This window comes from Sturnus vulgaris, chromosome 2 (assembly GCF_052056855.1).
Source record: "Sturnus vulgaris isolate bStuVul1 chromosome 2, bStuVul1.hap1, whole genome shotgun sequence".
NCBI classification, from domain to species: domain Eukaryota; kingdom Metazoa; phylum Chordata; class Aves; order Passeriformes; family Sturnidae; genus Sturnus; species Sturnus vulgaris.
The window spans coordinates 85,865,391-85,878,166 of NC_142244.1; the positions used below are offsets into that span (position 1 = coordinate 85,865,391).

The 12,776-nt window shown below is 40.8% G+C and overlaps 1 long non-coding RNA gene across 4 annotated transcripts in view; it reads right to left on the minus strand.

Moving 5' to 3' along the window:
* Positions 1–6,865: 6,865 nt before the first annotated feature.
* LOC148224880 (uncharacterized) overlaps positions 6,866–12,776 on the minus strand; it is a 181,815-nt gene continuing 175,904 nt past the window's right edge. For all 4 annotated transcript variants that reach the window (XR_015801608.1, XR_015801607.1, XR_015801609.1 and 1 more), the window contains 3 exons: positions 8,615–8,662; positions 7,688–7,775; positions 6,866–7,294 (listed from right to left, as the gene is read on the minus strand). This is a non-coding gene — a long non-coding RNA (uncharacterized LOC148224880). The remainder of the gene's footprint in view (positions 7,295–7,687; positions 7,776–8,614; positions 8,663–12,776) is intronic.

Here is a 12,776-nt window from a genome sequence, read left to right on the forward strand (position 1 = left end):
CCCATGCTCACCTGGTCTTTTGCTTGGTCTGGGAATCTTCAAATGAGCCCAGGTTTGCAGTTTTGCTCTACTCCTGACCTGACGGTTCCCACAAAGCAAAGGAACTTGTTTGTAATGCTCACACATTATGCCGGGATGGTGCCCTGTCAACACATGCAGCATTATGGACTGGAAAATCCAAATACAGTTTGCAAAACCATTGGAGGTTTTCCACAGAGTACTTGCTAGGGCCTCTCCTAATTGAATTTGCCAAAATTCACATGAACTCAGATTTAATCCAATCAGTTCTACATCACATGTCTTTCAACATTGACAAAATATTTTTTTCTAATTGCGAGTCTCTTATGGAACCAAATGAATCAGAAAGGGATTTAAATGAAAACCAGTCCAGATTGTTCTACACTTTAACCTTACATCTGTGCTTAATTAGGATGCTCAATTTCCCTAAACTCAAGTCATAAAATGGAAGTAATCTGTGGCCTGTTTGTCAGTCATTATAGGGCAGCAGACCTGCAAATCAGGGCAGGCTCAAATGCACAGGATCCTGTTCAACAGGGCCATTGAAGGAAACCTGGGAGATGTTATTGTGCAGCAGGCTGGAAGGAAGTCAGGGGAAAAGTTTGCTGAGAAAGACACATGTGAATTACCTGTGTGCTGAGAATGCAGCAGAATCTTAAAAGATGGGAGCAAATGAATGTGCAAAACATGTGTGATTATTTAAGCTCCCCCATTCTGGCCACATGAGGCTCTTATGGAAGGCCTGATAATAGCTGGTGCTGGACAGTATCTTCAGAAACAAAAAAGGCAGCAGCCTCCTCTTCACATCTAAACTATTCTTTTAATTAGTGCCAGCACCTTTGGCTGGTATAACCTTTAAGGGTGTAATTTTGAGACATTTCGAAGTCCTCAGCAGCTGCACCACTACCCAAGCCCTGCTCTCTGATCCTGGTCCTGCACACCATGCAGGCCACCCATTTTTCCCTCCTTGTGTAGCCATATGAGGGCTGTCCCATGGGGCTGAGCAAGTAAATCCCTTTCCAAGGGATTTTCTAAGGACCAGGATTATTTTCTTGGCTCAGTCTTGCTGTCCAGTCCCTCCTACTGAAAGAGCATCTGAGACTGCAGCAAAAGGCTGGTATCTCCTGGAAAGGCATTGTCACCAGTGGTTTTGCTGCACAGAGCAATGTCCTTGAACACCTTGGCTCCTTGCAGGCAGCAAGAGTAGCTGCAATTAACCCTCATCCTTATAAGTGGGAGAAAGGCTTGTCATCTAGAGTTGTTAAAGATGCACTATCCAGGGCTGTGGCAAATCACTGGAGGAACAATAAAACCCTACCCCACACACCAAGGTCTGTCATCATTCATTTCAAACATGCACTTCAGAGTGTTGCTGTTATGTTGTTTTTTGACATCTTGAGATCTGCATGAGAAATCCCTGTGGACGTGCTGTAAATCCATATCTACAGCAGTAAGTTTTCATTGCATCAGTGTTATTAAATATATATATGCACTTATATATATATTATTTGGCGATGCTGAATGAACAATTGGCCTTTAACTCCTCCTAGACTATTAGGTCGTACTATAGGTCACTGAAAAAGTAATTTTCCCTAGATTTGTAATAAGGTCTGGGATTTGACCTATGACCCCAATGTCACAAGGTATTCATTATCTCCACACAGATGATATACAGGCAAAGAAACATATATTTTTTATAGAACTGGAAGAATTATATTTGATGGATACATTTTATTAGATGGATTTTATTACCTGGATAAACTCAATTAGCAGACCTCATTAATTTTGAAAATGTAACTTATTTACATTGAGTTATTATTCTTGTGGCCATTAGCATTCAAAACATATAAACTTGAGCTCAGAGCACAGCTGAGTTTGTTGGTTCAGTGGTCAAATGAAAAAAATATGAGGGGAGAAAAAATCTCCTAACAAGAACAGAAAGATTATTTGTGTAAGAGTGCTTAATTCAACATAGCATTAAACCTTTTTTCTTGGTTCTTAAGTTAATATTTTCTCTTTCATTAAAAAAGAAATTAACTAACATTCAAAATGTCATTTCCTAATGAGAAGCTGAAATGTTTTGCTTCCACAGCAAGAGAAACTAGCACTTTTGGGGTGTGAACGTTGTTTGCTTTATCTTTATTTAGTAAATCGTTTCAATCTCCTGCCTGTGGACTCCGGAAACAATTTCACGAGTCCATGAAAAACTTCCACCCACACCGAATCCCCCTATTTACAGAAAAATAGTAATGACATGTAGTAAGCTCAATGTAAAAGGCTAAGGACATAATTGAAAGACATCTGCATAAAATATACACATACCAAAACAAACAGGTTGCAGGAGTTTTTGAGAGGCAAAGCCTGAGTCTGTGGACCACTTGTCCATATAGTATTGTCCCTCAGCTGATTCCCAGGTGTAATTTTGCCACAGCCACAGAAATCCACTCTCCGTATGGTAGATGCCTCTGCCTCTCTCCTTACCATGAGAGAGAGGGGAGGGAGAGACCATCAGCAGATTATGAGGTTAATTTTCTAATCTTAGGCTTTTTAATTGTGTGTCTGGATTGAGCTACGATAGGAGAGAGATAAAACTCCACCTGAGACCAAGGCACCACACATGGCAGTGCCAGAGTTGGAGGGGGCTGGAGAGGGTCACCTCCATGCTGGGATCACTGCTGCTGCCCCTGCTGCAGGGGCAGTCCAGGCAATGTGCCCAGGCCAGGTGTTTTACCTGCATGTGCTTAGAGTCACCTGAAGTGAATCCCACCCAGCTGCACCCTGGAAAGTCACCAGTGATCACATTGGCACAGAGATCAATATCCAGGATGAAGCTCCCCTGAGATCACCTCTCCCAGTTCCTGTACCCCAGAGCTGCTGTGAGCATCAAGATTGGAGACTCTCAGCAGAGGAAAAGCTCCCAGGTGTGTACAAGGTCTGATTATGGCTATATTAGGAAAAAAGGAACATATGACAATGGTATTTCTGCTGTCTTCTGCTGCAGAGCAGCTCCTCTGAGAGCTTCTCTAGACAAGGGTAGTTAAGATCAGGCATTAGTAGCCACTGGTTTGGCTGAGAACTGGCAGTGGGATGGCAACACAGCATGAATAACCAACCTTCTGATGCTGAGGATCCAGCCCTTAGAGCAAGGTCCACGATTCTATTGCATCAAACAGCAGCTTTTATTTTGAGACTGAACTACTTGTGTGTCCATCCCCTGAATTTCTGTTAAAAGACTAAACTTGCTTGGGGATAAAAATCCATTACAAGTGAGAAGCAATTTACAGTAGAGAATTGACCTATAAAACCAACGCATTTCCATTGCACTAATCCAAAACATATTTCAGGTCTGCAGTTCGAAAAAAGTCTTGTTAAAATGACCAGGCTGTTAAAATTATGGTTTTAGTGCAGCAAGCCTGTATATTTTAACTGAATTTTCCTGTTTTGGGCTGTAGTCCTAGGAAATTTTCTAATACAGTGACCTCACTCTCAAAAAACAGTGGGAGGTTTAAAAGTAAGGAACACCCCTGGGACTTCAGAGTAAGAAGCTTACAAGTCTCCCTGCCTTTTAGATTTCTCCCCCTCCTGCTCATTTCTGCATCATCTCTCATACTGTCCTTTACACCTGGAACATTTTGGCCTCTCTTTATCTGCCAAGTATTTTCCCTTCTCCATTTCAATTTTCTCCCTAACTCACTTCCTTCTGACTTCTTGGATCTGGGGCCCCATTTTCCCACACTAAATCTCACTCACTCAGGGGGAGAAAGCCAGACAGTCAGTGCATGTGGCCTGCAGTTGCCTCTCAAAGTTCAGGATATGTGCACACATGCACAGTGACTTGGAAGATGACTCCCAGCAGCCAGGACAGGAGAATTTCATGTTATCCCAGATTATTAAACTCTTTTTTTTCCAGGAGGAGCCCACAGCACTTTAACTAGGATCCTCCAGTATTTGTGTAGAACTCAGAGGTTCAGAGAAGGGAAGAGCAGCATTCAACTTTGAAGGAAAGTCAACTTCAACTCCTGGGAGCTCCAGGTCCTGTTGCAGAGCCCACTGAACTGTGAGAGTTTGGTGAGCTTTTGGGCACCATGACTGAAGGGTTGCATCTCAGCACAGAATCACAGAACCACCCAGAAACTATAAACTCCTGTCATGCAAAAGAGTTCTTCCCTAATAAACTATTTCAGTGGAAAACATCTCCGTGAGTTGGACAGGTTCTCAGTGACAACTGGGAAGCACCTGTGTGTTTGTGCCTTTTTTATTCAACCAGTATAGAAATGCAACTTCAACTTAAATTCACTCCTCTTATTAAGTACATTGACAGAATGAGAACTGGAGTAAAAATAAAGCTAACAAATCTTTAGTTTTTTCCTCTTCTTATCTTCTTGTTTCCAGATGTTGCAGTCATCAGTATTTCAGACATTAGAAAAGCTGGTAACCATGAAAGATTTTATAGTAAAACAAATCATGAGTGTGACAGACTACTTCATATCAATCTATTTTATTAGCATACCGATTATAGCACAAGAGTAAGATTCAGCAAAGAGGCACAGTCACCTATGTCAGTCTTGTCTGTGTCCACTGTCACTACTGTCACTAATTCACTCTTCTACCACTTAAGTGGTAGGTAGTTCACACTAACCACTCTGCAATAGGCAAACATTTTCCTTGTTCAACATTTTGCTCCCAGTGTGTCTGGCGAGACCCTCCTTATTTTCCCTGATGTCACTTGGAAATATTATCTCTAGACAAAGCTGGGTTTTCCTGACAGCATCCCTACCTATTTCTATATTTCTCTGTTCTAGTGCATCCCAGATTCCACCTCCTGGATGGTGCCTTTTTGCATTGGAGGTCCACCACAGCACCCTGCTTACTCAAAGGAATCTTCTGAGGTCTGCCTGTCTTAATAAGAACCAGAATAAACTGTTCTTTTGCTTGGAGAATGCTTGACAGCACATGTCCTTAAAAGCATGTCAGCTTTTCTGAGCTCCTCTACCTTTCAGACCACTGGGATCCCACTTACCAATTTTCTAAAGAAGATGAAGTCTGCTCTCCTAAAGTCCAGCATCTGCTCTCTGTTACTCTCCTTCCTCACTCCCTGCAAGACCTCCCACCCCACCAGTTGTGGGTTCACACATCCCCAACCCCTTCTCCCTTGTCATTGAATAGCAGAGGTAGTTATCCCCCATTGGTCCCCCTTGTGCTTATTTCAATAAGTTATCCCTGATGCCCTCCAGAAACCTCCTGTGCTTCTGGTGTCCCACACTTCCAGTAGATGTCAGGAAGGTTAAACTCCTCTGTGAGAAGCAGGGTCTGTTCTTCAGGCCTCTCCCCTAACCCACAGGCTCTTCATTATCCATCATCCACCCCACTGAAGAGATCCTTACACCCATGCTGATCCTTCACAGTGACAGCAAGCCCCTCACATCCTCATCTTCCTGCCCATCTCTCCTGGAGAGCCAGTACCAGCCCATGGCAGCCACCCCCGGTGTGCAGGCTGACCCTCCACTTCTCAGTTATTCCAACAACATTGCATTTAAGTGGGGAGGAAAAAAGTCTTCTAGTTTTCAATCTTATTGCAGCATCTTTGGTTCATTTTTAGGTCTGTACCTGTAGACAGGGGGTCAGGAAACAGAAGTTTCTGCGTGCTTTGGCTACGACAGGAGGTCCCAGCCCCAACCACAGCTCTTGTGATCAACAACTGCCCTTTGCCTTGAAGAAAGCACAGACCACCAAGCACTGGCAGCAGCAGGGTCAGTTCATGGACAGCAGCACTCTGCAGGGGTCTGTACCTGTTCCCCTTGCATCTTCCCCACAGTTCCTTCATGGCTTTGCTCCTCTCAAGGGCGATAAGGTTGACACCAGGATGTGTAAAGCTGGAGAGGTCCAGGAATGTTCAGAAGCAGCTGGAGAGGTCGTTTGCTGTCTGACTAGAGTCTTGGACTGAATAATTCCAAGCTGACCAGTCTGCTGGAGTCAGCAGAGACCCCATAGAGAAGCACAATCAAACCATTGCACTATCAAGCCACTGTTTCCTCCACACTCCGAAGCACACAGTACTCCTTTCTATCAAAGAGCTCTGAATGCCTCACCCTCTCAAATGGCTAACAAATGTGTTTGATTATGTGGCAAAGCAGATTTTCAGATGTTGAAAAAGCCTTGTTAATCAGAGAGCAGAGCTCTATCTACAGAGATACACGATGTACAAGGAGAAATTTCAGCACCTCATTAGAAACATAAATTAGTGTCTTCTCTGAGCTTGTGGCATGGGCAAAACATATCCTCATATGGTATAAATGCTTGATGAGATGACTGTCATAGCTCTACCATGATTTCACCACATGAGAGTAAAATGGCCATTCCACACTGACACAAATCAAAATTTTATACTACTCTAGGGCATGTTCTGCCTCCCCTTCTTCTTGTGATGATCTCTATCAACCATCAGATCATATAATTTAACATAACACAAAATATGGACCCCTTGACACAGATCACCTCCTGTACCCGAGGAGGGACAGTTCTAATTTATACCAGATTGCTTCAGACTACAAGAAACACTATGTCAGAGGAGGGTTAGCCAAGCACAGGTGTGCCTCACACTGTCCAAAAATGCCTTTTCCTATTCTCCTTCTTTCCACCCAAACGGCAGAAGATGTGGGAGGCAGCTGGCAGCACCTCTCTGCACCAATGAGAATGATGCCAAGCCCCAGTTAACACACTCAAGGGTCACATCCAAGATGATCTGTACAGAGGTGGAAGGAAAAAGAACCTGCTATTTTACTTTAAGAAAGAGTCACACATCAGCAGGGAAAAAAAAAAAAGAGAAAACTCCAGAATTAATGCATGAGAATGTTTAATATATTGCCAGAATGTCAAGGAAAATTAAGCAAATTCCAAGGAATCTAGAGAAAATGATCCCTTTGAGTCAAACATTAATAAAAGTCTGCAGTGATATAGGAATGATCTCATGCTTATGATTATTTCCCATTTGCAACTTTTTTCTTGGTATAGTTTTGTGGGGATTTTTAACTCCCAGATGTTGTAAAGTTAATTACACAATCGCTTGTGTATTACAAAAAAAAAGCATAAATAATACTGGATACATGAGTCATTACAATGAAGCACAGAATGAAGGAAAATGATTGTCAGAAAAAGGAAATTTATACATGGTTTCAGTGCTGAAATTCTTCATATTCTTCAGGCAGATCCTTCTTTTTGCTAGAGAGAATTTTTCAGCTCAGTTTGAAAATTGCTGGAAGCCTCCTCTGTGCACAATCTGGAAGGGAAGCAGAACCCCAGCTGGTAAGTAATGCTTGCCAGTGAAGGGCAGTATAAATGCAAACACATCTAGAGGATATTCTTTTGCAGATCAGTACATCATAAACCCTCTGCTCATTGTGCAAGGCAAGATGTTAGAAGCTGTGTCTTTTAAGGGCCAATTGTTTTGGGAAGCACATGCATTTGAGTACCACTGGCATTCATGAAATGCATAACTGTGCCACCAGCCTGGTGCTGGGGATGTATCAAGTGACTCAGCATGACTTCAAATTTCCAGGATTTGAGTATATAAAAATGTGTGCATGGGTTCACAGTAATGTTTGGAAAGTGTAGATTTTCCTGCCCTTTTTTAAAAAAGTTATGCATTAAAAGTGACTTCAAAAATACTAACAGCTGGCTTCCAAACAGCATTTGGGCTCTTCAGTCTCCTTCTTCCTTCAAAAATATTCATGCTCACCTCCTCAGTGGAAAGATTATACCTGTGAATAAAGGCCAAAGAGATCAGCCACCAACTTATTCACTTTAAAGAAAACACTCTGCTTGTTGAAAGACAACCAGCTGTCTGGATTTGGGCTGTGCTGTACATCAGGCTTTGGGCCAAGCAAACAATTGAGTCTCTTCCATAAGGATCCCAACAAGACAAGTCACTAAATACCTGTCACAGCAGGCAGGGAATGATTCTCACGCTGGAATGTGGTGTCACCTGCCATCCATGGAAAGGTGTTTGTGTGTAAATAGCAAAAGAGAGGACAGATTTAATGTAAGTCAAATTCTGGACACAGATAATAGGGATCTGATGGTAGCATCTGGCCTTTGGTGATAGAGTTAAAATTAGGAAATAGTTTGTCTAATAAGTACTGATGAAAGCAAAGAGATTTCTAGGAAATAATAATTCATAGATTCAGAGAACTGGAGGCAGAGTTGTCATTTCATTTCTTAACAACCGTTTCCTCAGCTTTTTCCTGTCTTTCTTCTGAAGGCTAATGGGTCATATTTTGGCACAGTGGATGACAGTTCACTACCTCTGACTATTTGTAGTTAACTCTGACTCTGCCACAAGATCTTGGGGGATTACTTCGTAAAAGATTTTTAAAAATATTTCCTACTACATTTGTCAGGTGAAGAGACATTTTATTAACTTTCTTGCTATGAATTTTTATCAGGCCAATGAGGAATATTCATTCCTAAGGGATTTAAACTAATAAAATTGTAAAATGAAAAGCTGTAACAAGTGCTTCATCTCTTGATCGCTATGTTTTTAAAACTGAATCTCATCTTGTAACTAATCCCAACTATTTCTGCTTTTGAAAATACTTACGTTTGCCTTTGTTGCACAGTGTATTTCAAAGCCCTGACACCTGGAATCCTGTGAATATGTAGGAAACAAAGTTTCATCTCAAAACCAAAATGAAATTCTCCAAGTGTTATATAAAGAAACATATAAGCCCGTGATTGATGTAGGTTCCTAAACTGACCAGCTTTATAGATAAGAGGAATTGTTGTGATTGTCTCCCTACTTTCCATATAATTGAGCCTCTAGAACTTCCCTATATTAATTTGTGCTTCAAGATTAAAAGCTGTACTTGCAGAAGAGTGGCTCTTTAAAAAAAAAAGTTTCATTTTGATTTTAAAATCTCCATTGATGCAGAATCCAGCACAATTCTTTGTAAATCATTCCAAACGATTAATAATCCCTGCTGTTAAGAATATGAACCTTCTTTTTTTGGCCCGAATTTGCCTCACTTCAGTTTCCAGCTACTGCTCTTATTAGCCACTGTACCTTTGTCTGCCAGACTGAAAAGCCCTGTAATTCCTACATCTTTTCCTTGTGGAGGTACTTACAGGCTACGATGAAGTCACTGTTAATCTTCTCTATTGGAAGCTGCTTTCTCTATTAGTTATCCTTTAATTATTCTCAGAGCTCCTCTCTAAATTCACACCAATTTTTTTTTGTACAACCTTCTTGAATTTTGAGCACCAGATCTGGTCATGGAACCCCAACAAGCACAGCCCCAGAACCAAGAACAGTGGCAATAGCCCGCTCCCTAATTTTTTTTTTTTTTTGCACCAGCAGGAACAGATTTAGCCCTTCTGGCCTTAGTGCCATGCTGGGAGCTCATGCCCAGGTGACTTTTATCCTGGCACAAATACAAATACAAATACCATTTCCAAAATTTTCTACTTCAAGCAGAGCTCTCCTGGAAGTGCAAATTGCATGTTCTGTTCCCAGACTGGTCGTTCCACATTCAGTCATCCCAAAACATTTCTGCTTTGACCAGGTCCAACATTTTCTCTCTCTGTCAGTGGTTCTCTCTCCAAATCATTGTCTCAACTCTTAAGAACTCCATCCTTGATCCTCAAATAATTGCTAAAAATGGGAAAGAGCAAAAAAAAAAAAAAAACCACCAAAAAAACAACCAAAAACAGGGATTGTAGTTTCTTGATGGAAACTCCCTGTTTACAATCAGATTTGGACACACCATTTAATTCACTTTCAGTCTATTTATTGTGTGACATTGAATTTATAACATTCTGATTTGGTATTCAAGATATGTGGTCCTATATGCAATAGTGCTGGATTTTTATTACACTGCAAATGCTATTGCTTCTATAAACTAAAGTTGTAATCACATTAAAATTTATCCTGAGCTAGTCTGACAAGATTCTTCTATAAATAATTATAAATGACATTTTCTTCCTTTAAATGATTATTAATCTGGTCCTATATATGCTCTTCTATTACTTTGTCAAGGAATGCTATCCAGCAGTTTTGATTACTTGAGGTATCTCTTCTGCTTTTTCTAAATATGAGTGCATCTGCTTTTTTTCTGCATCTTTCTATTTCCCAGAATTTGCTGAAACTCAGCATTAATGATCCATCACACTTCTTAGCTCACAGCCTGAAACTCTTGGACATAATATGAAAAGTACTATTTTGGTAACTGTAATTTAACACCATCTTTAGGCACTGTGAAAGAAGGACTTATTTTATTATCATTGCAGGACTTAAGTACACTATCTGTTTTCTTCTCTCTTCCTCCAGCCAGGATATCGAAAGGTTTATTGAATATTTCAGTCTCTTACTGACACTTCTGCCATATCTAAGTCATTAGTGAAACAACACTTTTATTGATATTCCTTTTGCTCTTTAGATATTCAAAAACTCCTTCCACTGCCTTACATTCTACTGGCTATAGCTTTCCCTTTGTAACCTTTTTCTTTTCTCATCAGTTTTCCTAATTTCATAATTTATCCTTACTGCTATTCACTTTTCTTTTTTCCATATACTGTTTTTTAATTCCTATTAATTCTTTCTCTTCCCTTATGAACTTGGCTGCTTTTAAACCTCCTTTATTGACCTTATGTTTTTAGCATTTGAGTAATTTATAAAAAATTATAAAATAATTCAGTCTTTCTTATTTTACCTTTTCAGATCTTCTAAGCTGACTCAAATCTTAACTATACTTTTTTTTTGTGGAATGGGGCACTTAGAAACGCTAAGTAAATTAATTGCTAATGTGAAGTCTGTGTTGCTTGCATAAATAGACATAGTAAATCCAAGCCTAAACAGCAGCTAACTTCTGTTTCTCAGCTCAGCTTTTGTCTGTTAAGATGAGGCCAGATCCCATGACTGACAACAAATTGTCCTGTGTTGGTTGTCACCCTTTCTGAGCTGGAATATGGTCACCTATAATTTTGTAGAATTTCACGGTTATTTTAGTCCTTGGCAGCATGAGACTTCCAACGTGTGCCATTCAGACCTATATCCTCCACAATAGCACAGCTTTTCTTTTCCTACACCTGATAGAAGGCTGTTTAGTCATTCTGCTCTCTAGTGTGATTTGGCAGTCAGCAATAGGCACCAGCAGCTCCCCGTCTTCTGCTTTATGTTTTGGAACAACAGCCCATAAGCATTTAAGAGTACTTGGCAGCAATTCAGAGGCAGCTGTTGCTATTTTCAATGTAGACTGCCTTTCTCTGTTCTTTTATGCAAATTCCATCAGTCCTTGAATAAAAGTTTCGTACCACTGATTTTAACATTCCAGTCATGTCAATTTTCCTTCCGGTGACTTATAATACCAAGTGGAGTGTGTGTGCACTAATCAGTGAGCAAGTCCCTTTCCTTTTGCTTATTACTGGAATCCTTGCAATCCTGGAAGCAATTACAGACTTTTCTTCAGGTCTCTGGCACCTTGATTAATTTTGTTCTGGGTATCTTGATTTTCTGCTTTCTCTTTCCTCCGCCAGCTTGTCCTTTTGTTGTTGTTTAGTTCAATACCTTTCAGACCAGCCTAAGCAGCCCATATCTCAAAAAAACTGGTATCCATCTGCTATGATTACTTCTGAGACTAGTTAACCAGAATTTCCTCTCCACAAGAGAGACAAAAATTCCCTTAAACAAAAACAGACTGCCCAGTGCCATTTACCTCACCAGCAGCTCTGGAGAGCATTTGGGTGCATCTTCACTCTCTGTGTGGTCTGTGGGGCCATGCAGTTCTGGGTCACAAATACTAGGCACAGCAGAAGCAACTGGACAAGGGGATGAGAGCCTTCCCTGGCACTACATCCTTGCTGACAAGTCCACCCAGACCCATTCTAGTATGGCTTTAAAGGAGCATGAAGCTTTGCACCTTCTGATTTCATAAAAAGTATAAGGCTTCATGCCTTGGTCGTCAAGAACTTCTGCCATTTGGGGTTTTCTCTTACATCACTATTGGGCTGGATCAGGGACATGAGGATGTGGAGGGCAACCAGGGCTCAGCTGATACAGATGGGCATCAGACTTTTCAGAACCCTCAGAGAGCTGTTAAGGGACCACGAGTTCATTCCTTGCCAAACATGCTCCCCATCTGGTTGCTTGCCATCAGGATCTCTGGTTCCTCAGCAGGAACATCACATGCTGAGGTGCTGGGCTTCCCTCTAGGATTTAGGCTGATCAAATCCTCCCCAAACCAATGGTTTAATTTCAGACAAACATAGCTAGGAAATAGGTTCGATTCCCTTACTTTCCTCACAGGTTGTAGAAGAGACCTTCCTTAGAGTGTAGAAGATTTCTTTCTTCTTTTTTCACCTACTCAACAGTCAGCCTGTACCCTAAGATAATTATTTCACTTTTATATGTTTCCATTCTGCTATATATCCATTTAACATCATGCCATACAACCTTCTGTGTGCTGCTGCACAGAGAATTATTTGGCTTTGCTGCTCATCACTGACTTTCCTGCCAAGCAGAGTTAAATCCCAAATTCTTTTTGCCCTCTCTGTTTTGTTATTCTATTTTTTTCAGACATTGATTATATCAGTAGAGTGAAGGAAAGTATTACAGGGAGAGACAGTGTGGTACAAGAAGCATTGGAAGGGAAGTCAGCTTATATTTGTGCTGTCAGTTTTAATGCATCATTTATTAACTCTGTATATTTTATGTGGTCCAGAAATAGTTTTTGCATATTTTGTCCATCTTCTGTTTTATCCTCAATTGA